A 25,903-nucleotide genomic window follows, 5' to 3' on the forward strand; every position below is an offset into this window, starting at 1 on the left:
CTAAAATCAATGCTCTTTTGTAGCACTGCTTAAACTCTAAGTGGAAGTGAAGGCTTTGAAGCTGTTTTCCCTGAGTAAATGAGGCACTTGGGGAGCTTTTGATGGTAGCAGGAGCCTGTGGCTTCTACCCTGTCCAGCGAGGTACTCTCTTTCTCAAAGCTTGGAAGTAATTAAGGAGCAGACAGAAGAATAAATTACAGGTTCTAATTTTTAAAAAAATATTTCCCCCTCCAGATCCTCAACACCCTACACGTTTTTGTCCCCTGACACCCTGAGTTATTATCATAGTGGTGGCAGATACTGTTACCTAGGTCTTAGCAAGGCAAAGGCTGATAGGTGATTTAAGCCATTGAGAAAGAGACTTACATAGTTTCCTGGTGTCCTCTCTTCCTCATAGAAAAGTGAATCTCTTTCCTTGTGTTAGCTAGCCACAAGATTGGCCATAGCGTCAACCCAAAGCCAGCCTCATCTGTTCTCATCACATCCAGAGAATGTGGCCAGATACAGAGTCCTACAAAACCCTTTTGGACAGCGCAGCTGGCAGAGTCATTGTTATGGGAGAAAGGAGAGGTAGTATGGGGCTAGGGAAGGCAACCACTTCTAAACTGTGGGGTAGCTACTCTCCTTTATTAGCCCACTGGGAGTTTTCAGAGAAGACCGTAATTTCAAAGTGTTTATTTTGGTAGTTACAAAAGGCATGTTTATTTGGATATGAACATTCAGGCATGTTCGCTTTAATTTGTGAAGGAGGAAGGCAATTTGTATTGTGGTAAAAGCTAACATAGATATCTGTGATTTGGACTCTGGTACTTGCTGCACGATAACTTGTGTACAACAGCCACGGTAGTACTTACTGCATGCAAATCATCTCATTTAATTACAAGAAGCTGTGTCAGATGGGGTTACTGCTAGTATTTTATATGTAGGGAAAGATAATCAGAGAAGAAAGAATCTCAAAGCCTTTACGTAAAGTGAGTTGGAAATCAAGATGTAAAACCAGCTCTGCCAGGTGAACTCCAAGGACATAGGATCCAGAAAGTGGCTCTTGGAAAGGAGGAGAAAGAGAGGGGGTAGAAGGAGGGAGCAGAAGGTAACCATTCAGGTTCTCTCTCAAGTAGATTGTTAATTAAATTTACCAAAATAAATGGCAGTCATATAAATGAAGTGCGTCATCCAATGAGTCTTGGTACATATTAGGAAAAAAATACATCTTTAATAATTCCAGACAATCAGGTGAAGTGAGAAAATGGCTCCTGAGGAACACATCTCTTCAGCATGCTTTGACGGGATTTAAGCTTCTCTACACCATTGGTATTCATGTCACATAGAGGATGAGGCTGATTCAAAGCCAGCTTGTCTGAGGCATTTCCTGGGAAGCTTTCAAGGTGAAAGAACGTGGGTCCATATTAACTCCATGCAAATATCTTGGAAATTCTAGAAAATGATGGTTTTTCTCACAAGACAGATGGATTAGGCCAAAGACTCATGTCAGACCTGTGAAGAAGTCATGGGGCCCCCTTTTTTCCTAGTCTCACTTCTACGAGTCTTCAGCGGCAAGCTGGGTGCACGAGTGACTCTCTGTTTCTTGCTTTCGACATTTCTAAACTCACTGAACTCAGTCAGCTTGAAGTCAGTCTCAGGGTCAGAGAAAAGAGAAAATCTGGCCAAGAAAAAGGATGGAAAGCAAGAGGTTGTTTTGGCTGAGGAATTCACATTGGTCTGGGTGACTGGAAGATCCAGAAAATAAGACCCATCACCCATTATGACAATGCTTTGTTTTTGTGGGTACTCTTCTTTTAGAGTGGGTAATCTTCTTTTAGGAAGATTGTAACTGTCTGGCATTATGGACAACACATTCAAGCCATCTTGGAAAAATGAATTTTAGTATGGAATTTGCATCTCATTCAGAGCTCCAAAGAAGCTGCTTGCAGTTGAAGGGGGGATTGGACAACAGCTGGGTGGCCTGTGAACTGTATCCAATGCAGCTACTTCAGAGGCAGCCCTGGTGATAAAGGATGCTCTGATTTTCCATTCACAGGCATCTCACCTGGGTGCATAACTCGGCTGGGCTGTTTGAATGTCTTAGCTTGTCAACACGATGTGCCATGAATTTTAAAAAGCAAGCACTGATTAATGTCCTGGGTTAAAATGATCAGGTTGGAAGAAAAAAAATAAAAGGCACAGCATCTTAGACCAGTGAAATCATGAGATTTTGAGCAAAGCCTGCTTGAATATCTAGAATGTATTTGATCCAGCTGTCTAAGACTGTGAACTCTACAATGTGTTGACTGGAGCTCTTTGTGATCATATGGTTCTAAATGAGAGGGTGTTTTAAGCAGATATTTTCAAAAACAAGCCAGAGCCAGAAAGTCGTTGGAGGGATATAAGCAGCTTTTATTCAGAACTATTCATTGCAGGGTACAGGGAAACAATTTGAGTCTTTTAAAGCAGCGAGGATGGGGTCGGCAGGATGGCTCAGATGGTAAAAAAAAAAAGTAAAAAAAAAAAAAATCTTGCTGCCAAACTTACTTGATAGCCTGAGTTCAGTTTCCAAGATTCACATGATTAGAGGAGAGTGTTAACTCCCCTATCCTGTCCTCTGCCCTCCATGATGGAATGTATGTGTTCATGAGAGTATGTGCACAGACACTAAATAAGTAAATAGATAACTGAATAATATGATTATTCAAAAATACAAGAAAGCTATCAATATAGAACTTTGCTTAGCAACAAATATACCTTGGACAAGGAAACATTTTTAGTTAAAGCTCAAGGTAGAAATCACTGGGAAGAAGAATATCAGTGGGAGTATAAGGTTAAAAGTAACTGTGGACAAGCTTGAGGTAGACCAGGAAGCCAAAGTATCACTTTGGATGTGGTCCAGGGTATAGAATCTAATCTGATACTGAAGGTGATCGAGATATGGAGGGGATTTTGGGTAAAACTGCATTTTATAAGAATATATACAGATAATCCTATGATGTAGATTAGGATCCTGATATTTAGATAAGCAAAGAATCTTGTGTCAACGTGGAGGTTTGTAGTAGGTGGTACAAGAGCAACAACTTGGTTCTTGTACAATATCTAGAATGAATCATTTGCTACAAAGTGAACCAGCATGCCATTCATGGCATCTGTCTTTAACACTGCCTTGGACCTTTGCCTGGTGCCAAGTAACCTATCTGATCTTCAAGTAACCTATCTATTTGATTTTCAGTCTTCTCATCTGAGAATGGGAATAGTGATACTTGAATCTCCCTCCTTGATTGTTCTGAGGTTTAGATCTACTTAGTCCCTAAAAGGGGTTTTGAAAATAGATCCAAGGAGCACAGTCTGTAGACACAATTTCTATTAAAACAAAGCTGATAACAATATGAGCTTTCAGTGGGGCTATCAAGCCAGTGCAGACATGGGCAGAACTGGCTTTTCTGCTTTGAAAGCTGCAACTCTGTACATAAAAAAAGAGTGAAGGTTTCACCATTTAAGATGCTGACTAATGGGTAGCCTTTGTCTAATTTTGGTGGTGGTGGTGGTGGTGGTGGTGGTAGTGATGATTGTAGTGTGTGTGTGTGTGTGTGTGTGGTTGTAAATGGCACTAAGGACTATGCATATTCTAGGCAAAGCCTCTATCACTGAATAACATCCCATTCCCACTGTTTCTCAAGATTTTCTTGAGACTGAGTCTCCCTAGGTAACTCATTTATTCTGTAATAAATGGTTTACCACTTTTAAAAGGTCTCTGAAGTGGTGATATGTCCTTGGTAGCATGTGGCAGGCTAATTAGATTATTTTCCCTTTAAATACTTAGATTATTTTTTTTAATTTAAATTTTTTTTGTAAGAAGTTTGGTTTTATTCTTTATTATAAAAATCTTTATTATTTGAAACACACACACACACCAGTGAAGTTAGTTGGACTCAAAGCCTATATAATGCAGTGAACTTCTATATAGTTAGATGCCAAGGACCAACCTATTGTGTGTTCTGCTTCTGCTAGCTCTCCAGATACTTCTGCAGATAACTCAGCTCTTGCAGAACAAATCCCAGTCTTTTATTTACATATCAATTGAATATTCAATCATTACCCAGGTTCTCTTTGATTATCCTAGGAATCAGCATTTTATGATCTTAGCTTCTTGATTCTTAGAAAAAGACAGCAAGTACACTTGTTTGTTTTTTTGTTTTTTGTTTTTTAACATAGCAAATTAATTCAGAGATCTGTCTGCCTTTGTAAACACAGACAATAAGCTAGCTGGGCAGGATCCCATCCTCATATCACCATTCCCACCATTCCTGGACCTAAATTCATTAGTCCCAGGCTGACCTTGCACTTAGAAATCTTCCTGCCTTTGTAAGCACTACCAATAAGTTTAGCTGAATGGGATCTTGCCTTTTGATCAGTGCTCCATAATTCTCCTTATTTCCTTTCTTAATGTCTTTCTGACAAGCTGAACCATTTCTGCAACTGTCTTTGTTCTTTTAGGTCCTTGAAGCCCCTCATACAATTTGTGTTGAGTCCTTATATTTTACATGTTGGGATCCCTGAACGTTTGTTTTCAGAGTTCTTTCCTACAGCCTTAAGGGCTGTCCTGAATATTACAGCATTTACCATATTGCTGGGAAATATTAGACACACCATTACCTCCCCAACTCATGCTGCTCCTAATTATCATGGAGCCATTAACCTTGGCAGGGAAAACATGCTCTGGTAACTTTGGTGGGAGAACATCAGCACTCCTGGAGGTCCTGTGGGCTGTCCTCCAGGGGTGGGAAAACGTGTCATGCTATCACTTCCAAGGCCGTGCTGGACTCTACAGGAAGAAAAGTCATTTGACACAGAAGCTGTGGAGTTTCTCATTGGACTTTATGCTTTTACTATCAAATATATTTTATGTATCTACCCATCACCTAAAAAAAAACCATGAAAAATTTAGAACTAGAAAATTAGCTTTATATCTTCATTTATAACTTGTATCCATTATCTGCCTTCAGTCCTTCTTCATCCCCTAATCTTTAGTCCTTCTTGTTTTCTTTCCTACATGTTGTACTATATGGACATGTATATTTGCATATTTATGCACATGTATGTATTTATATATGGCTAGATTCCACATATGAAGGAGCATATGCAAGGTTTTTGAGACTGCGTGACCTCACTTAGTATTTTACATTCTAAGTCCATCCATTTTCCTTCAAATTTTGTGACTTCACTTTCCTTTAGAACCAAATTGGGTACCCAGTTTGGTTCTAAAGGAAAGTGAAGTCACAAAATTTGATATATGTTTAATATAATATAGATATACAATTTTATATATAAGTATATGTATGATATACACATATATGGATATGTACACACACACACACAAAGTGTAGACCAGACTTCTTGCCACATAATAGAAGCTCAACGAACAGTTCTGGCTTTACTCCATCAATGACTTGAGCATTAATTCCGAGTCATGTCGGACAAAAAAGAATCTGAAACAGCGTGAGATGGGTTTACAGCTCACACTTTCAAAGGTGGAGAACTTTGTTTTGAGGTGGTTTTAGAAAGAATAAGACTTCCTAGTTCAACTCGTGGGGGTGAGGAATGCTGTCCATACACATAATTTTCATTATCCTTTTACCTATTGAGGTTAAACTACATTGATTCTACTTCTTTGCCATAGTGAATAAAGCAGTAAAAAGAGGATTTATGTCTTATAAATAATTATTGCTTTTAAAACAAAATTTAAAAACAAAATTAAGATTTAATGAAACACAATAATTCAACTGAGTTTGGGAAAATTAACATCAAGTATTGAAAGAATGTTCAATGGATGAGTCTGGATGCTATAACCATCATTTCTTTAGTAGCTCAGGATTTTTCTAGTAGAACCTATCTTCTCATTTGTAACCCATATAGGCACATTTGTGGCATATTGTATTCATGCTAATGAATAAAACAAGAGTGTGGTATCTAAGACCAAGTGTTAGGAATCATAAACTGTGGTTTCTAACCCTGCTTGTTATACACAGAAGAGGATTCAGAAGTGACCAGTGCCTTTTCTTTCAGCTTTTTGTCAGACATGCTGCTATTACGTGCCTGGCTTGATCATTTCCTCTTCTCTGCACAGGCCTTGCTGCTCTTGTTCCTGGACAGGAAAAGGGAACACAGCCCTGTCTCAGCCAACCTCACACCTGCCTCCTCTTCCTAGAAGGCTCTTCCTGTCTCCTCAAACTCCCACAGTCTCCCCCACCCTTCTGGCTGTCCCCCCTTCTCCCTTTGACTTTTTAAAAATCTCTCATTACTGCTGTTTGTAACACTCTGCTAAGTTCCTCATCTCTGTCCTTTTCAGAGAAGGCAGTACACAGAAGCAACCTTGAGTATGTTGTCCTTACTCCATTTTCAAGTCTAGACCAGTACTTGTCACATAGTAGAAGCTCAACAAACAGCTCTGGCTTTACTCTGTCAATGGCTTGAGTGTTAATTCTGAATCATGTCTGACAGAAAAGAAGTAGAAACAGTGTGAGATGGGTTTACAACTCACACTTTCAAAGGTGGGGAACATTGTTCTGAGGTGGTTTTAGAAAGAATAAGACTTCCTAGTTCAACTCGTGGGGGTGAGGGGTGCTGTCCAAATGTTGACCTGATATATACACTGGTGTGCTCATTCTCCAAAGAAACAGTCCATTCAGTGGTCAAAGCTATTTCATGAGCAAATGAGTTTCACAGCCCTCAAGTTAACATAATGTCACAAGAATAATATGTCCAATGCTGATGGGGCCAATTGATTTTTATTGCCATTAGATTCCATTTTAGAAACTGCACATGCATTAAGATTCATATTTTAAAAGAGGAAAGGTAGATGCATGACTTTCCTAGGAGCATTTAAAGTCTTCATTTTTTTTAAGGTTAAAAAATTGCTAAGTGAAGCAGGGCTGGAGAAAGTTGGAGGAACATGCATAAAATTTTAGTGAACTACCAAGGTTCTCTATCTTATTCAGCTAGTTTTTCTTGTGTTTGAGTTTATAGTGTTATAGTTTCCTACATGTGTGCACATACACACACACACATATCACACATGCATCCACAAGCATAACACATACACCACACACATTACATACCCTTGCATACACCACACATCTATACACACATGCACATATGTATGATACAAGACTATGCTGTATACACATATATCATACACCACACATATACAAATACAGATACATTCAACACATAAGATAAGCATATACCATACTCTTGTATATATAGAAATATGTACATGTAACATACACACACATGTACACATATGCATACATATAATATGTTGCAGAAATATTATATGCCACACATATAATGCCATTAAAGTGTATACCACATATGGAGATACTACACACATAGACACACTCATGTACACGACATACAGGCACACATACATACACTACATACAGGCACATACATGCTGAGGTGTGTTTTTCAAGGTCTTATCATGTTTAGCAAATATTTCAGATGAAACGATATGTTCATCTGTTACGCTGATTGCCAAGATTGCAGTGCGACAACAAACATTGTTTGGGGACAGAAACTGAAATCACAGCCCACTCTCTTCGCTGCCTGCAGTGATGAACAGACGCATGTTAATTTCCCCCAGCAATATCGATGATATGAGAGCTGTGGACTCCAGGAGCATTTTGTTACAAACAACATGCCTGATGGCTCTGGGCTGGACACAACTGAGACAGTTGTCTATGAAGAAGTCATACCATCATGGCCTCCAGGCTGCAACCTGCAACGGTTGCAACAATAGTGAGCTTTGGCAAATGTGACTGTGTCTGTAGTGTGGAATGGTGACAGCGTGAGCTTCACTTTTTCCTGTTTATTATGGCAGAAAGCATGTAAAACAGTGGTAAAAGATGGCTTTGGCTACAGACACTCTGAGCTACCCACTGCTTAATGAACAGCACGTGGAAACCAGCCCATATTTCCAGAGCACAGAAATTCTATTCAGGTTTCAAAGTTCTCTTAAAAGCACATGTGGGCAACTCTCTCTTTCCTTCTTCCTCTCCCTCCCCACTTTTCTCTAATACACACACACACACACACACACACACACACACACACACAGAGATTTATAACCTTCTCACATTTTTATTTAGCCCAAGTTTGAAATTGCTTAGTTTTGATATGAAGTTTAGTGTTCTGTATAGAAGGTAGCTTACTAAATCCAATGAATATTTAAAATGTTAGTTTTTATGATGTTCAACATCACATTCTTATAGAGCCCTTCAAAATATTATGCTGGTTTTTATTACAGCTATAATAAAATGTTGCAGACCTGGTGGCTTAACACCTATGTGTATATATATATATATATATATATATATATATATATATATATATATACATATATATTTAATGCTACATGTCAGGAGTCTGGCTTGGGCTTTGGGGTCCATGGGCTAATATTGGCATATTAGTTGGATTGTGTCTCTATAGAGTCCTAAGATAGGATCAATATTTACATTTATTCTATCTGCTATAAGACCACTTATACTCCTTGGCTCCTGGCACCTTTATTCATAACCCAGGCCAGTATATATAATCTGGCTTCATTTATCATTGCTTTCTTTGATACCATCCTGGAAAAGTTTGAGGATGTTTCTGAGGACCCAGGTGAGAATATTGAGCCATTGGGTAATAGCCTCAAGACCTCAATTTGACGTTCACCTTTGTGTAAACTGCCATTTCCCAGCAAAGAAGTAATCATGCAATCATGGAGGGAGACTGTGAATTTGCTCGAGAACATTAATCTACCTTTCAAAGCTATATAAGAAACAAGCATTGTTAATTGAAGTCTATCTTCATAATTTTAAGGATACTAGCTTTGGGGTCAGGCAGATCTGAATTCAAATGCTGACAGCTTCATTTGTGTATCCACTCACCCAGTCATTGTTTCATTCATCATATCACAGGATTTACAGAATGCCTACAAAAGGCAATTCCTTATTCTAAGTCTTGTGAGTGAGACATATTTGCTTATCCTGGCACATTGTATTGCAATACAGGAAACAGACCAGTCACATGGAAATATATCATGTAATGTCAGTGTGTGATAATATACACATAAATGACGATGAAAGTTTGTATCATCCATGTATAGAAATTGTTCATGGTAGAAATGTGTTCATTCATTTATTCATTTATCTCTGTCACCATCAAACATATCCTTGGAAGGCTTAGTAGGAACTGGGTATTATAAAGAGACTGCCTATGGGGATACTTAATGTTTGGTCACTAATATGCATCTGTGAGAGACATACTTTCCACACTTGTGGTTGAGAAATGCATGGGTTCAAGAAGTTGAATGATTTTTTTACATAGTGTTTCTTCCTATGTTAGAACAAGCAACTGAACTCTGGATTCTGGCTTGCCATTAACCATAGAGTTTCGAACATTCTCTTTTTTCTTATACAGCTGAGTATATCATCTTCCTTCCCTCTCTTCTGCCTTGTGCATTGTAGGAGGGAGAATAATGCCCTGAGCTGGGGTTTAAAACCCTTCATTTTCCTCCAGTCTTGAGATAATGCGATTTCTTTGAGCTTCCACTAATTTCCTTTTGATCATTATGGGACTGTGCTATCTTTGATCAATCACTTAAATCTGTGTTTACACAGGCTTAGCCGAGGGACGAGTTGGACAATTACCCATGCCTCGGAACTAATTTCAACAGCCCACTCGGGGCTGCAGCTCTTTTCCTATTATTTCATTCTCTGCTCTAATGCAGAGCCTCGGGACACACAGGCTGGGTGAAATGAAACAGCGGAGTGACTCTGTCATGTGTATGTCCTCTGCAGTGAGGGGGATTCTGGGTTGGGTCTTGTTTTCTTGTTTGAAGAAGTGCATGTTTTTTCTCTTGGAGAAAAGATGTGTCATGTAACCTACAGACATGTATTACTTGAATGTGTTGGCCATAAAATATTTGAAAGGAATTTGGACATAGATGAATTCTCAACCTTTACAGAGGAAAGTATTGACACATGAGCCACCAACTGACCACATTCTTTAATGTCCATCCCATAATGTGGTTATGTATATATATATGCATGTATAATGTTTTTCTGTTTTTGTTACTTCAGAAAGAATTCTACTCCCAGTGGTAGTTAGTGAACCAACTCAGTAAAAAATTATGTGTCTGCTCTGTGGTCCTCTCCTTTTTTCTGCATCACCACCTTTTAACAGAGCAGCTCCAGGACATCACTGTCACAAATGATGAATTATGTACTACCCTCATATATTGCCACTGCCTATGCTCGAACTGCCTGTTTTGATCCTGATACCTCAGTTGCTTCAGAGCCTGGCCTTTGCTTCCCCTTTGCCCCAGTCCCTGGACTGTGGTAGCCTGGGCCCTTCCTTCTATCTACTGCTAGGCTGTGTTCGCCCCTGAGGGTTGGCAGCTTGTTGATCCCATCTTACCCTTATTCCTGGTTTTGATGCCTCCAAATCATACACTTCTTAGAACTTTTGTTCTCTCTTCCTATTTAGAGTGTATTTCACTGGTAGCTGGGTTTGATTCGATCAGCCCATTCCATTGTCCCTGAGATTCTGTTTGGATGCCAGCTGGAGTTTTTGCTTTCAGAATCCTAAGACTCCATCACTAATGATCCTGTTTTGCTTGCCTGCAATCTCTAGAAAGTTGAGCCAAATTCTCAATGTATCCAACAAACTGTAGGGAAAGCAGCATGGTACGTAACAGAAAGAATAAGTACGAGCTCTGCATCTTTTCCTCTGGCTTTGCATCATCTGTTCTTCCACTTAAGCATCTCACCTCCCCAATGTGGACCTCAGGGAGAACTCTGAGGGAAAAAAACAATGCCAGTAAGTGCGAAAATTACAAATTAGTAATCCCTAGCAATGCTTTAAAATGATGTTTCCCTTGCAAGTGTTAGCTTGAAAAAAATCTGCACTGTGAGGGGAGGAGGAGCTATCTGGCTCATCAGTGGCAGAGCGGGCTTCGAGCACAATATCCTACTAAATGACACGCATAAGGAGTTGGAGCTTGTAATACCTTTTATATTGCTGCCTGCCATCTGGTTGGCAATTGTTAAGCCTGAAATATTCAGGTAAGCTCTATTTTCTCAAATAGTACGATGTGATAGGGATTCCAGCACCACCCGTCTTTTTAAACATCATTAAATTTCACTGTTTTTCAGAAGAAAGCAAATGACACTAGCAGGATGTTTGCACAGCACACAGTGTCACTTGGAAGTGCCCTGTTACAGAGGTGGGACTTCTGCCCTGGGAGGAAGAAAGAGTGATGTTGCAAGTTCTGTTTGTATCTGCAGCTCATGATGAAGCTTGCCATTTGACAAAGACTTGTGCATTCTATCAGGCTGGAGAGGCATCCAACTCTGCCCTAGGAGGAAGCATGCTTAGATGTTGAGCTAAGGCTGCAGTAGTTAAGAACTCCATGTCTCGCCTCTTTTTCTAAATGTCGGGAAAAGAAGAGTGAAGTATTTCCTACAGTCGCCTTCTCCTTCCTTCCATCCTTCCTTCCTTCCTTCCTTCCTTCCTTCCTTCCTTCCTTGCTTGCTTTTTTTCTTTCTCTTTTTTGGATATGTTTGTCGATATTTTCTCTATTATCTTAGAAGTGGTGAAGGAAGTAAATAAATTAGAGCTAGCCAATCATTTTACCATGAAGTATAACTGGATTTCAACTATCCAATTATTTAGATTAAAAAAAAAAATTCTTAATGGTCCTTCCTTCCATCTCAGCTCCAAACTTTGTCTCTGTAACTCCTTCTATGGGTATTTTGCTCCCCATTCTAAGGAGGCATGAAGTATCTGCTCTTTGGTCTTCCTTCTTCTTGAGTTTCATGTGTTTTGCAAATTGTATCTTGGGTATTCTAAGTTTCTGGGCTAATATCCAGTTATCAGTGAGTGCATATCATGTGAATTCTTTTGTGATTGGGTTACCTCACTCAGGATGATATCCTCCAGATCCATCCATCCAATTTTCTGCCCCACCCGGGGATCCATCCCATAATCAGCCACCAAACGCAGACACTATTGCATATGCCAGCAAGATTTTGCTGATAGGACCCTGATATAGCTGTCTCTTGTGAGGCTATGCCAGTGCCTGGCAAATACAGAAGTGGATGCTCACAGTCATCTATTGGATGGAACACAGGGCCCACAGTGGAGGATCTAGAGAAAGCACCCAAGGAGCTGAAGGGGCTGCAACCCTATAGGAGGAACAACAATATGAACTAACCAGTACCCCGCGGAGCTCGTGTCTCTAGTTGCATGTGTAGCAGAAGATGGCCTAGTCTGCCATCATTGGGAGGAGAGGCCCTTGGTCTTGCAAAGATTATATGCCCCCGTACAGGGGAATGTCAGGGCCAGGAAGCAGGAGTGAGTGGGGGAGTATATAGGGGGCTTTCCGGATAGCATTTGAAATGTAAATGAAGAAAATATCTAATAAAAATTGTTTTTAAAAAATTTCTTTAGATGAAACCTGGGTTTTGAGCATGGTGGACTGAAAGAATAACATGTGCATAGAAATTTATCTCAGTTTGAGTTCCTAGTACTGTAATAAAACACCAGGACCAAAGACAGCTTGGGGAAGAGCGAGCTTATTTCATCTTACACTCCCAGGTAATAACCCATTTCTTAGGGAGGTCAGGACAAGAAGTCTATGTAGTAACCTGGAGGCAGGCAGGGATATATAGAGGCCATAATGGAGTGCTGCTTATTGGCTTGCTCCTCATGGAACCCAGGACCACCATCATAGGGGTGGCTCTGCCCACAGTGAGCTGGGCTCTCTACCCTAATCATCAATGAAGAATGTAACTCAGGCTGTGACCATTTGCCAATCCTAGTGGGAGGCATTTTCTCAGTTGAGGTTTCTTCTTCCAAAATGATTCTAGCTTGTGTCAAGTTGACACACAACTACTCAGCACAAGATTTCAACTTCAAATATTTCTGATACATAGTCTCTTCATAGATCTGTGCATGCAAGCATCTGCTGAATGAACATCTGTGCTCTCACGTTTTTGCCAGGCAGGATGTGAAGTGGCAAGGACGTAGAAATGTAGAAGCCCTACAATAAGCGCTATGTGAAGAAGTCTTAAATCTGGGTTGTGACATCAGCCTGCTTCATCTTCAGATGATGGTGGTATTCTGTGATTGTACCAGTCTCCCAGTGTCTAGCAGATTTCTCTATGATGACTACTTTACAATTTATATTTCCATTTTTCCTCTCTCTCCTGACTTTCTACTCATTGATCAAACTGTCTAATTTGCATGTCCATCTGGATGTCCCGGCAGCACCTCAGGCTCAGCATGTCCCCAAAATAATGTTAGCCCTGCTATCCAGTGCCTAACCTTCCTCATCTCACCTCATTGATGGACACCGCTTACCCTCTACCACCCTCTCACCCTCCTGGGACACATCACCTATCACTCCTCTACTAGATTCTGCCATTTCTCCTTCCCTCTCTCCTGATTGCTCTTCTCCCACAGGAGGGGGAGTAAATTACTTTTGGAGTAAATTCTGGAGTCCCTTGGAGTATTACATTTCTCTTCCTGCCCATCATTGGAGAATTAGCACACTTATACAATACTTATTTTTATAAGCCTATTAACAGATTCACAGAACGTATCCGATTTCTCTGATTTTCCCACTTGTTTATTATCTGTCCCCAGATCCAATACAGGATGCCACTACACCTTTGTCACATTTTCTTTGTCTTCTACAGTCTGTGACAGTTTTTGTCTTATGTGACCTTGACACTTTCAAATAATATTGCTTCATTGTTTTATGCAGCTCCCACCATGTGGCTTTGACTGGTGTTCTCTCGTGATCACTGTTACATTATAAGTTAATGGGAAATACCACAGAGGCTATGTGCCCTTCACAGTTTATGACAGCAGCTGGTACATGATAATGACATGTGTCACTCACTGGAGATATTATCCCCAATCCCTTGGCAAATGTCGTATCTTTCCGAATTCTCTGCTGTAAACTTGCTTTTTCCCTTTGCAAATATTTTGGGCGAAAGTATTTCCTGTTTCTGCTCAAAAATGATCCTCCTTGGTTTATCGTTGATCAGTGATTCTTGCCTGAAGCAATTACTACTGCAGGCTTCTGAGAGTGATTTTAGTTCCTCTCATTCTTTTTACACTGTTGACTGATATTATTTTCTGTAATTAATATTTTAGTAAGCATATAAAATAATGTGTTTCTTCATTATATTTTCATGTATATCTATAATTATAGCTTGTTAGTATTTGAACACTATCACCCTTCCATGTCTTCTCTGCCTGTCTCTTTGGCTCCATTCTCTCATCTCATAACCTCTTTTTACTTTCATGTCACTTGTGTGTGGGTGTGCTTGTGTGTATGGAGAAAAAAACATTCAGTAAGTGGCTTATTCCCCCTCCTATTATCCATGGGAGAATTTTTCTTTTTCATGAGACAGTGTTATCCTCATCCATTTACTTATATATTAGCTATTTATTGATATGAAGGTAGTCTTATGCCCAACTACTTCAATTTTTGTTGTTGTTTATTAAGTTACTGCAAGCTAAGTTATCAATGACCTTTGAGGTCTGGCTTTCATGAATTGTGTGAGTGTGTGTGTCTGTGTATGTTTGTGTGTCTCTGAGTGTCATTAAATATTTCTTTTAATAATCATCTTCTTACTTTTTGGCACCAGAAACAAACTATATACTATTATTATTATTATTATTATTCCTAAAATCTACCAGTTCTATAAGATAACTTGTTTCTTGACAGGGGACTGTATGACCAAGCCTCACACAGATTAGACAAGTGTTCTACCTCTGAGCTACACCCTGACCTTTGAAAGTTCTTCTGCTGTAAAAACAGTGGCAAGAAACTTTATATGCCCCAATATAGGGGAATGCCAGGGCCAAAAGAATGGGAATGGGTGGGTAGGGAAGTGGGGGGTGCTATGGGGGACTTTTGGGATAGCATTGGAAATGTAACTGAGGAAAATATGTAATAAAAATATTAAAAATTAAAAAAAAGGGGGGGAAAAAACAGAGGCAAGGAATACGACCATGGTGCTGGGCACTGACTGATACTGCAAAGGGAACATCTGGCCTCTGAGCCAAGGGGCTAGAAAAATACATGTGTGTCTACTAACTCATGGACAGACAACTATATTTATCTATATAACTGTCCATTTGTCATTGCATGTCTGCTTTACAATCTCATGAGTCTTCACTCTATCTCTGACTCAGCTCAGCATCTCACAGGCTCCCTTGCTCTCCCCTCTTCACCAAGAGTGAAAATTTTTGCTCCCATTATCTGTAGTGTATGTGCTTACCTTTCAGTCCCGGTATGCAAACAAAGTTATTCCAGAAATGCTAATGTGTGCTCCTATTAGGAAAAAAATACCAGTCGAATTATTTTTGTGTATGGTTCTTTTGTTTTTATTCATAACCTACAGCAAAACTAAGCTTTTATTTCTCTATTGGTTAGACCACTGAATTATGTATTCTCATGATTTTACTACTCTTAATCCACTCAAGTTAAGCTACCTAAAACAAAAATCAGATTATATTGCTGTGCTGTTTAAGATTTTCTAGCATTTCCATTGAGCCCGTTGCTTACAGTCGAAGTGTTTGGAGTGGCATGGACAGTTCTTCCTCATCTGGGGTTCCCCTTGTCTCATGCTTACTAGGTCTCTGACTTTTCCCCTGAATTAAAATTATACCATAAGATATTTTGCTTCATAATATGGGGGTCTCTTTTGCAGGAACTCATATATATGTGATAATTTTACTTGGGATATAAAAATAGAAAAGTACTTGGAATCAAGATAAAAGAAACCATGGATAGGTAACATGCCTATGAGAGACTACATTTTATGAACATCATAATCTTCAGCTTTCTTAGTCACTAGGAATGTGATATAGCCAGTACTTGGGACATTGAAATCTAAACAAACATGAATTCAAATCCCAGACTGCTAATTGATAACGATATCTGAACCCCAAGTTAGAGCTATTGTCCTTGCATTATCCCTTTGCAAAGGATGAATAGAGGGTCCAAAGACCGGAAATTTGATCTGTGTTAAATTCCTGTTACTGTAATAAAATATGTGAGACAACTTAAAAAAAGAAAAACTATTTTAGCCAACCATTTTAAAGGTTGCAGACTGACTGATTGGTCCTGTGTAATGTGCTTGGATGGCATTTCACAGCATGGCTATCTAAGAGAGCAAAACCTTTCACGGGGGGGGGGGGAGAGGTCCGGTGGGGAAGGAGGGAGGAGCAAACAGTCAGGAAAGCCAGGGTCTTAAATACTCTTCAAGTTCACATCCAATGAACTAAAGAACCTAAGCTTGGCCTCATCTCTTGAAATATATATTAAACCCCAATGACCTCATACTGGAATCACAACCTTCAACTTCTGAACCTTTGGAAAGCTCTCAAGATCTAAAATGTAGTGTGACCTGAGATGGGAAGAATAAAAAAACATTCACCCCAAACCTGCAAACCACTAAAGCAGTGGGCAGGGAAGATTCATGGGATGTTTAAGCGTCAATCTAGTCTACTTCAGTGGTTTCCATGGTATGCTAAAGATTTGAATTGAATTCTTTCTTTGACCACCATGTACTTTTCCCCTTGAAAATGGACTTATAAATGTTCTGAGATGCCCTGAAATCAAAGGTGGGAGGCAGTAAGGAATGGCAGAGGTAAGCAAAGAAAAGCTTATCTCTAGATGATGGGCAATGATGTTAATCCTTCTTGCCTTGAGTCTATATCATGACCAAGCTTTGAGGGCCCCTTAAATATATCATAACTTATTCACTGTCAACCAGTACTCACATAGATGGTGCTCTCAATCATTTGCATTCAATTATAAGGAAGTCTATAATGTAGCCAGTGGTATGTGTCTGTATTAGACAGGAAGCAAGGAAAATTAAAGTGTGATGTGGAAGGTGTTTACTGGCCTAAGAGAAATTATTCTTGGACACATTGTAGATTGGCATCTAATTACTCAATGCCCTTCCTTGTGTGTCCTTTATCTATTTACTGTTTATCCCTTTCTCTCAGTAGCTAAACTTTGAAGAGGTAAAAGAACTATAAAAACCTGTTCCCACACTTTATCGTATTAGAATTTTTCTATACTTTATATTTTTGTCCTTGTGCATAAAGGTATAACTTCCATAGAAAACAAAGACTACAGCTCATATGACTATACACTTGCTTCTGCTAGAGAATTATGCATGTTGAAACCTCGTATTTGATAACAATTCCAGGACAAGACATTTTCCTTTGTAAATCAAGGCCAATGTCAATGTTATGCCAACAAACTCAATTCACCATTCAAAACAAGTGTCAGCATCACTGTCTCAAAATGTGTTTGGGTATGAGGCTGCCATTGTTTTTGATATTTTACATTGCTATTATTTCAACTAGACTCACATTGCTGCTGAATTACTGGGCTGTGGTATTTGTGAGTTTTTTTTTTCTAGGCTAATCAGAAATCCAGACTTGTTTTACCTGTATGTACTTCGACCTGCAAAAAATAAAAATGGAGTTAGTAGGAGACATGGTGGCACAAGCCTGCCATCTCTGTACCCAGGGGACCAAGGAAGGAGGATTCCAAGTTCAAAGGCAGCCTAGATGGTATACCAAGACCCTGCCTCAAAAATAGAAAAAAAAACCCGACAAATTGAACTGACCAGTTCACTCTAGGTGTTTTGTAAATGAGCCATTCTGGTCGGGGTGATGGATAGTTATGCTATTATTGAAGGGACAGTTCAGCTATGCTGCGGTACTTAAGAAAGCAGAGAAATATTTCAGAGGAGAGGCATCCTTCTGGTAGTGATCTACCTTGAAGCACCTCTGTTCTCAGCTCTCTAGGCAATGTGCAGATGCACTTAGGGTTGAAATGATGATGTGAAGGTCGTTATTATTTAAGACTTCTAAATAAGCCAGATTTACCAATGTCAAATTATTGGTGAGTCGTTTGACCCCGTATTTATTTGTAATTTCCACAAGCTGGGAAAGAGCTGCTGTAAATCATATTGCCATTGATCGAGACTCCCTTGTGTAATTCTAAGGTGAACTGCCCATGATCTATAGGATAAGGCTGCTGTGCTGAGAGAAAGCCGTGGAAGGAGTTTCCCAGGATGCCCAAGAAATATGCATAGGCATCAATTTTTCAGGAAAGAGGAGAAGTGGATACCTGTATGTGTATGTGGGGCCAGGAGAAACCTTACTGAAATCTATACATCAGGAGATCTAAATGAACAGAGGTAAAACCTGGCCTTTGAGGAAAGATTAGAGAAGTGATAAGCATGTCTGTAATAGGAAATCACTTATGACTATTGACTTAATTCAACTGTGCATCCATGGGCCAGACACTTAAATGCTCCTTCCGGTCAGACTGCCTGTACTTCATGTATTTTCATTTTGAATTTTCGGCTTCCTTTTTTTTTTTTCAAGGTTTTGCTTTGTTTGACAGCAGTTATGGGTTGAGGAGGGGGTACATAGGCTTGACCTCCGTGTTCCGTTTGACCATGTGAGGAGATCCACGGTAGTGCTGGTGACCAGTCAGAAGAGCTCAGCCCGAACCACTGGCTTCGAGGCTTTTGTGTTCATCTCACCTTCAGCCCCTTCTCAGTAGGTTTCCTGATGTCCTTCTGACGGAGCTTGAGGCCGATGGCTATCTCAATTTTGCCCAAACCCTGATTATTTGGAATGGCCCTTCCACTTTCATAGTCTTAGATGACTTGTGGCTTTTCATTGATTTTCGTGGCCAGGTCCTTCTGTGTCTGGCCTTTGCTCTGCTGGTCCCTCTGGAGCTGGATCACTTTGCCCACCTCCAGGGTCACCCTGTAGTGATGCACCTCCCTCGCCAGCAGCCCATTTCTTGGACGTCTCCTCCACATCTCCTTGTTGCTGAGCTGCTAAGATGGCCTGCTTAGACTTGGCCTGCACAGCCGTGGGACCCTTTTTGTGCAGCCTAGTCACGGTGTCCCAGTCACTCTAGGCCAAGGTGTAGCAGAGGTGGAGGTCTGTCCAGAGGAGGCTTTGGCAGCTGCTCCAGCAGTTTTCTGCATTCTTAGCTGAGGGGAACTCCTCAACCTCCTGCAGGACGTTGCCTCTTTTACATTCATTGAAAACTATTTGTGAGCTTGCCATTCTTTCTCAAGGTTGACATCCTCATATTGTTGTGATTGACCCTGGAGACAGGTACAGGGGGTAGTCCAGAGGATAATGTAATAGTAAGTATCATTAAGCCTCTCCGAGGTGGTGCTTTCTGCTTCCAGCCTGTTATCTTGTAATAATACAGCATCCCTATGAAATCAGTACAAACAACAACAACAAACCAGACATTTTTCTCTTTTGATGGAAACAGGAAGAAAGAATTATTGTAATAAATAAAGAAGAGTTAAGAATCAGACTGCTTATTATGCTCTGCATAGTGGTCCCTCTCCCTCGATCTGACCTTTAGGTGGTGTCTGGTTGGCAGGTTACAGGGCTGAAGGTGAATCTTTGTAACTTATGGTCTGTCTTCAGCAAATCTGCTTGTAAAGCAAACTACCATAAATGAGTCTTACTGTTTCCCTTTTATCAATTCTCATAACGTACTTTGTGATTAGATTTATTTACTTTAATTTTTTTTAGAATTTCATACAAGAACCTTATATCATGTTTATCCTTCCCTTGCATACATGCACATATGTGTGTGTGAGAGACTGAGAACTTTTAAAGATATATATATATACATATATAATGTTTATATATATAAACATATGTATATGAATATATATGTACACATATACATGTTTAGTGCTGACACATTAGGACTAGATAACTTACCAGGTTGCTTGTTTCTGCACAAAAACTGATTCTACATTTCTCAGCACTGATCCTTAAATCTTTAGTGAGAGCTGAGATGTATACTGACCTGCAGGAATAAGGTTAAGTATGTTAAATACAGTTAGAACCAACCAGTACTCTCAGAACTCCTAGAGACTAAACCACCAACCAAAGAGTCCACATTTAGGGACTCAAGGCTCCAGCCACATATGTAGCAGAGGATGGCCTTTTGCGATATCACAAGGCCTTTAGTCTTATGAAGGCTCGATGCCCCAGTGTAGGAGAACGCCAGGACAGGGAAGCGGGAGGGTGGGTTAGTGAGCAGGGAAAGGAGGGATGGGATGTTGGGGGGAATTTGGAGGGGAAATGAGGAAAGGGGATAAAAATTTGAAATGTAAATATATAATAATAATAATAATAATAATAAAAAGAAAATGGAAAAAAAAGAAAAGAAAAGAGAATGGCAGAAGTAGGTTTTCCCTTCAGACATGTGGCCTCCTGAGTACATGTGGTTAGCTAGCTTTCACAGTACCAGGCATGGATACCCTCCTACTGAGTGAACCTGAAGTCTAATTAGACAACCGTTGGTTTTGCACAAGATAAATGTACCACTGTTGCACTTCTGAGAATAGCTTGATGGGCAGATCCTTGTTGTAGCTCTCAGGCTTGACAGCTGGGTAGGACTGCTGATTGCTTTTCTCCCATAGCAGCTTGCCCAACACTTCTGATACTGTGCGAGCTACTTCTAAGAGAGACAACTTTCAGGTCAGCTCCAGTTCTAGTTCTCCAAGTCCTGTGTGCAGAGTATGTGCATACGTTCAACAATTAGGGTTTTTTTCTTCAAGTTCTGAAAGGGAACGAAGGTCAAGGGTAAGGGAAGGGAGTGGTTAAGGCATATATGTCAGGATGAAGGATGTTAATTTATCTCCCATAACAACATTGCATCCCTTAGTCAATTCTACTGTTGGATTCAGATGTTTTAGGCTACCTTCTTTTGACTTAGTCCAAATGATTAGTGAATCCATGTTTGGATGGACAGTTCTGTTGCCCAACTTCAAAGACTTTGAACTAACCACCGCTGGTCTCTAAGTGTTCTTTGTATGTGTGTAAAATGATCCAGACCAGGGAACTGTTGCCAACTGCTTAGTACAATGTCTGCTCTGCTGGCAAATGTGTGAATGGAGTTCTGTTCTTTTGGATATCTGTCACTTCTTTGGTGTTCTTCTAGTGAAAACAGATGGAAAATATGCTCCACAAGTATGGATTGTTACATTCTAATACCTGGGGTCTTGTTTTTTCCCTATTAGGGAGCTAGACAATCGTGAGCACATATCTCTTCACTCCATTGGCAGCACTTATGAGTCTATCTATACTACATATGTTGGTTTTGGAGCTTAACTTCCCTTACAGATCTGGCCATATAACATACCACATTCACCTTTTGAGTGTCTCTAGACTTCAGAGGGTTTTATAAACTATAATTAGCTAACCTAAACTGTATCACTCTTGTTCAGTTGAAAGTTTTACACATAGGCTGGTTTGTAATCAGATATTTTCACATGAATCTGTCTTGATAGTTATCAAAGTTTAAATCTCCATTCAAGATCAGAGGGTCACACTGATGGGCTGTTCTGTCTCTTTCTTTAAGCTTGGATCACACAGCAGACAGCACAAGGAGACTTGTTAACATCCACAATTTGGGTTTACTGAGTCTCTTCTGCAGCTTTTCCATGTAATTCTTGGTATCTTCACCGTTTACTTTGTTACTACATGTTTCTCAAAGTTTTCTCCTGAGCCATGAATTTGTGATAACTTCTGCATGGCTGCTGTCAGTGGGCAACAATGTTTCATCAGTAATAAGTCTAGGTCAGTCTTAGGACATGTACAGCAGCATGGTTTCCAAAGGTCCTATTGAACACCAGAAAAAGATTCAAAATTTCAATGTGATGCCAGTTATTAATAAGATCCAGGTGTGCTTTGTTTTCTTGCTAGATTTCTTGGTTCTTTTATTTAGTGAAACACGAAGAAATCAACAGGCCAACTGCAATGAATAGCAGACTCAGCAATCAGCAATCATGAGGCATCTAGCTTACCATTTGCATTCTATTATGTACTTAGTGGATGAAGGTGGATAGTACTGGATAAGGCACAGGGTTTTTTGGTTTTTTAGGGTTTTTTTGTTGTTGTTTTTGTTTTTGTTTTGTTTTATTTTTGTTAGTTTCCTCCTCTTGTACCATATGCATGATTGCCTCCTGGTAAGGAAATTGGTTTTGCATGCTCAAATACTTTCCAAGTGAAACTCTCTCCTTATGCCAATTCCAGTTTCTGTCTCCTTATTGTTTTGTTTTCTTCCCTGTACACCGGAGGGCCTCACATTTTCTTTCTTTTGCTCTAACTTCATTGTCACCCAAACAGATGTCAGTGTATTTACTCTTCAGTTACATCTTCTTTACATATCATTGTTTGCTTCTAATATTTATTTACTTATAAATACTTTATAGGGAAAACATCCTCAGATATCCAATGTGCAGTTGCAGTGTTCAATATGCAATGCACAAGCACACCCACTTAGAAAAAAATGGAAGTTTAGTATGTTAGAAAGTTGTACATATTTCTAAGCTCCTTTAGTTCAGTAATGGTAGGGAAAGGAGGACTTAGGGTGATCACTGTTGATTTGTTCATTTGTTTAAATGAATTGCTATCTCCATCCAATGTGGAACATCCCCCTGCTTTTTCCATTGAGAATACTGTCTTCTAAGACCAGTTCAAAGGAATGTAGATAGGGTGAAATGTTTCATATTATCCCAAGGAATTAAAAGTAAGGTGTTTGGAGTTATAGGAAATTGCAGAAATCTTATGGCATATTCTTAAAAGTGAATTTAGCAGTGAGTTCTTCGGAAGGTGGAGGTGTTGCTTTGCATGTTCCTGCTGCTTGCAGTAGATTTGCCCATTCTCAGTACTATCTCGATGCAAATCCTACAGCCTCATGTGCAGCTCGCAGAGTTTTCTAAAGAAACTGTTTATAACTATCCTTGATTACAATGAGCTCCCACTTCTCTTAGTATCTCTAGCACTTACAGTCACTATTAGATAATTAACTATGCAAGATGTGTCTATACCCACCCACAGCTCCCTCACAGATCTTGCCATCTCACATACTGAATTCACTTTCATGAGTGTCTCTAAGTTTCAAAGAGTTCTGTAAACTACAATTAACTCCCCTAAAATGTACCATATTTTAAGATATGATCTGGTATTTAATTCTTTATTCATTTTAAGACAAATGCCAGATCAATAATTCTGGATTGTGGCCAGATTGAAAAGCTCATCTTTAAGCAACAAATATGTCTAAACAGATTCTCTCTCTACCTCAGCCACCCAAATTAGTTACTTGTTTTCAACATTTGTGAGAAAGCATGTAAGAACAGCACTTCTAAAATGACCATCACTTTTCCTCCCCTACTTCCAAAACCGTACACTCTCTTGAATGCTAATGGCACCATGGAGAGTATTGCAAAGATTAAAAAGCCATCTCTGTCTAAGGTGACTATGTATTTTACCACCATATTGACACAGGTTTGAAAATGACAGAGCAGCTATAAGAGTCATGCTAACATGGTTAGGACCAAGGGACTGTCTAGGAAGAATTTGGTCACCTGCACCTTTGTGTTGTTTTTAAAACAAAATTCCAACCAAATGTTAGATTTTACCAAATGAAGATTCAGGAGCCAGACGCTGTGGTGAGTTTGGCTAGTTCAGGGAGGCAGAGTAAGCACCCAGCTGACCTTCCTCCTCAAGGACCTTCCTCCCAGAAAAAAAGAACTAGCTCTCCTGCTCCATACTGTCTTAAAAGCTTTCCCAACTGAATGCCCTTTCTTTCTACTTCCTTTGTCTATCTATCCTCCTGACTTCCTCTAACTCTGTTTTTTTTTCCTTTCCCTATGCTTACTCCCTGTCAACTGGTTGCTTGTTCCATCTTTTGACCTGTGGTTGACTTTATTCAATCTTGTTTACAATAAACAGGAAGCTTTCAGATTAAAGGTGTGTATTAGGGCTGAGCCACACCACAACTAGAAACAAATTTTCCAGTACACAGTCTCACACTATGATCAAACATCCTGCAACATTCTTGGATTAAAGCTGCATGCTAGGGCTGAGCTGTACCCCAACTAGAAACAGGTTTTTGATTGGTTGGTTTGGTTTGTTTCTAAGTATACAATCTCGGGATTTGCGGTATGATCAAATATCTGACAACACCTTTGAATCACGGTGTAACAAGCAACTTTATACTTGACTTAAAAGCTGTCACATGGCTGAAATGTACAGGGGAAGAGGTCTGTACCCTCTGGGACTGTGGAAGGATCTCTTTTATGCTTATTTATTTAATAACATCTGTGAAAAACCCTTTTCTTTATACAGGGTGATATGTACAGTCTGGAGACCAGGGTCTTTTGCCTTTGGAAGACTTTATTCTATTTCCATTCTCTCTTCCCTGAGAGTAGCTACAGAATGTGTAAGAGTAAAAGTGCACACTTTTCAGAAAACAAGTGTGTTTTAATGACTCATGAGTATATGAACAATTCTGCATAACGTAAGAAATAGGCATCACTTGACCTTAAGACAATCTTACCCTTATAGAAAAGGTCAACACTAGAAAGGCAGGAAGAAGAATGTTTTGGAAAGGTACTGTATGAGCCTGGGTTAGAAATGAGAAGAGATGTCTTTCAAATACCATCCACATGCAGCAGCAGAGAGACCTGGTCTTCTCTTAAGCCAAGAGTGCACATGTGCTGACTTCATTTGCTCTCTACTTCTCTCAGACTCTCGCTCAGCTCTTCCTTCAGGCTTCCATGACTCATTGCTTCTTTCTTCTTCCAACCATTTTTTAATTATTATTGTTCTGCTTATGTGTTATTTTTAAATCTCTCTTCCCCTGTTCTGCTAGGATGACCTCTGTGTCCCTGCACTTCTATGCTTATGGTAAATCTTTGCAGCTTCTATGAGACACAAGCTCATTGAAATGAAGGCTGATGCTATGTGTGTCTCCCTGTCTCCACAAATAGTCACAAGGCATACATTCCAGGATAGGTACAGTGAATGGTGTACAGTATTCAAAGACCCTGAGGCTCTTCTTCAGGTCTCCAGCAACAGTAGTAGAAATAGTGGAATGGCTGACTTGGATTCTTTCTCAGTTGGTCATGTCTTTTCACTCCCATTCCTGTTGTCTTTCCTCTCACAAATGAATGGGAGCTGCTTCAATGCCACCTGGACCACTCTCATCACTTCACCCTTGATTTATTTAGAAGCAAATACTCAACTCAACACCGTTAGAAGCTAAATATACTGTTTTCTTCCAGAAGATGTTTAGAGGTGATGGAAGTGGCTTCCCCATGAGTTTCAGGTCATAGTTACCAGCTTTCTATAGTCTGCCCATTGTGTCCTATTCTACTTTTAAGCAGATAGGAAATAAGTGACTGGCTCCTTTTTCTTGATGTTCTATGAATGGTATTAGATTCTGGCTGCTGTAATTAAAAATGACTTAAGTAGAAGAAATGAGTATCTGCCACTTAATAAGCAAGGTGATGTTCATAAGCAGCTTTGTCGCCATCAAGTTCTAACCACAACCCCAGCAGCTTTCCATTAAAATAGAGGATTAACTGTTAGTGCATCACAGTGGAAGGAAGTAGAAGAACAGCTCCTTGGGTCCCAACAACAAATTACTTCTGAATCAAACCTCTGATTAATAGCTCCAGAGTTGCCTCTCTGCTTTGCATAATTAAGTTTCATGGAGTGTTACAATTAACAGCCTTGCCATCACCCAGGTAGAAACAGCCACCATTTATTTGGCCGGCAGCATCAGGAAGTGCTGGGTGGTGAATAAGAAGCATTTACGAGGGATTAGGTACATTATGTGTCATAAATTGAGTAAGGCTATAATTACCTTTGGATAAAAGGCAACAAACATGATGATCCCGCGATTCTACCCAAGTTTCCTTTATACCCACCTTCCTTCCTTCCTTCCTTCCTTCCTTCCTTCCTTCCTTCCTTCCTTCCTTCC

At 39.8% G+C, this 25,903-nt stretch overlaps 1 protein-coding gene and 1 pseudogene across 1 annotated transcript in view; one reads left to right on the plus strand and one right to left on the minus strand.

Moving 5' to 3' along the window:
- The window catches only part of Opcml (opioid binding protein/cell adhesion molecule like), a 1,139,977-nt gene that overhangs the window by 208,027 nt on the left and 906,047 nt on the right, over positions 1-25,903 (plus strand). The window lies entirely within an intron of this gene.
- On the minus strand, positions 18,618-19,164 carry LOC110301494 (annotated as a pseudogene).

The sequence above is a fragment of the Mus caroli genome, chromosome 9 (assembly GCF_900094665.2).
Source record: "Mus caroli chromosome 9, CAROLI_EIJ_v1.1, whole genome shotgun sequence".
NCBI lineage: Eukaryota > Metazoa > Chordata > Mammalia > Rodentia > Muridae > Mus > Mus caroli.